General features: G+C 34.5%; 1 non-coding gene across 1 annotated transcript; it reads left to right on the top strand.

The window, feature by feature from the left end:
- The first annotated feature begins 681 nt into the window (after positions 1 to 681).
- On the top strand, positions 682 to 788 carry LOC131172284 (small nucleolar RNA R71). Its single transcript, XR_009142766.1, has one exon. It is a non-coding gene; the product is annotated as a small nucleolar RNA R71 (small nucleolar RNA).
- Positions 789 to 1,798: the final 1,010 nt, after the last annotated feature.

Raw genomic sequence — 1,798 nt, 5'->3', positions numbered from 1 at the left:
ATCTCCTCATCATGCTTATTTTGGTTAGCAAGAATCTGTTGCAATAAAGCTTCAGTGGTGGAATTTTGTTCTTGCTGTTTTGGTGGAGGATTCATATTTTTCTGCTGAAAATTAGGCAATGGTTGCCTATTTTGCTGATATGAAACTCCTTGTTGCTGTTGTGGTTGAAAATTCTGATTTGGAACTTGACTTTGCTGATTTCCCCATGAAAAGTTGGGATGATTCCTCCAATTTGGATTATAAGTTTGAGAATAAGAATTCCCCATTTGCTTGTTTCCATAATTACCAACATATGCTGCTTGTTCTCCATAATCTACTCCACAGCTGGTAGTTTCCTCTGCATAAGCCACTTGTTGTGAACTTCTAGATGATGATGATGAACTAACCAACATACTCAAGTCTTCCATCTTCTTAGCCAAAACATTAGTAAGTGCATCAAACTTTGCATTAATCATGTTGAATGGATCAAGATCATACATTCCAGCAGCTTGCCTTTTTTGAGTTGGAGTTGGTCCTCTTGGACTACTCCAAAGATGAGTATTCTTTGCAATTTTCTCTAATAGTTCATAAGCTTCATCTTCATGCTTCATAATAAATTCTCCTCCTGTTTGAGCATCAATAATCCCTCTAATTGCAGGAGTGACATTTGTGTAAAAATTCTGATTTATCATCCATTTTGGAATGGCATGATGTGGGCATAGTCTCTCTAATTCCTTCCATCTCATCCATGATTCATAAAGAGTTTCATCTTCTCTTGGTCTGAAAGCTGTCATTTGATTCCTCAATTCTTGAGTTTTTCCAGGTGGAAAATATTGTGCAAGAAATGCATCAGTGAGTTGCTCCCAATTTGTAATGGAGTTGTGAGGTAAAGAATCAAGCCAATCCAATGCTCTATCTTTCAAAGAGAATGGGAATAGCTTGATCTTCTTTGCATCATCAGATACTCCAGGTTGTTTTTGCATGTCACAAATCATAGCAAACTTCTTCAGATGTGTGTGTGGATTTTCAGAAGGATGACCTCCAAATTGAGAATTCTGAATCATTTGAAGAACTCCAAAATCCATCTTGTAACTATTTGCATCAATCCTTGGTCTTGCTATACTCTCTCTCAAGTCATCAAAACGAGGAAAAGCATGATCCATCATACTTCCCCTAGGCACATTAGCATTAACAACTTCTTCACCTTGGGCTGCATTTTCATTGTTTTGATCATTTCCAGCATTAACACCAATTCTCATTCTTTCATCAGCCATGACTTCTTCTAATTCAGTTTCTCTCAAGGCTTTTTTTCTTTTTTTGGTTTCTTTCTTGTTGGCCTTACAAAATTTCTCAATTTCAGGATTGAATAATAAGGATGTATCACTTGTGCTTCTAGCTCTTCTCATAAAAGATTAAAAGTACCTGAAAAATAACAAACAAACACAAAATGAAAAGATAACAAAAACTAAAATAAAACTATAGACAATTAAAATAATCAAGAATTCAATCTTAAACAAACAACTCCCGACATGGCGCCAAAAACTTGATGCATCCCTACCGCAAGTGCGAATTCGTACAAGTCGTATAGAAAAGATATCGTTCCCACGAGGAGTTGTGTTAATGATTAAATTTTTGATATAAAAAGTTGAGTAAATTGAAATATTTTTGAAATTAAAGTAATGAATTAATGGGTATTGAGAATGTGAAATCTATGTATGCAAAATTAATAATCTATTCAACAATGTATTAATTAAACTAAAATTGCATCAAATTGAAATAAGCAAGTTCAAATATGGCAAGATTCTAAAATGGCAAGCAA

The sequence above is a fragment of the Hevea brasiliensis genome, chromosome 13, assembly GCF_030052815.1.
Source record: "Hevea brasiliensis isolate MT/VB/25A 57/8 chromosome 13, ASM3005281v1, whole genome shotgun sequence".
Taxonomy (NCBI): Eukaryota; Viridiplantae; Streptophyta; class Magnoliopsida; order Malpighiales; family Euphorbiaceae; genus Hevea; species Hevea brasiliensis.
This window is presented reverse-complemented; position numbering and strand designations above follow the sequence as displayed.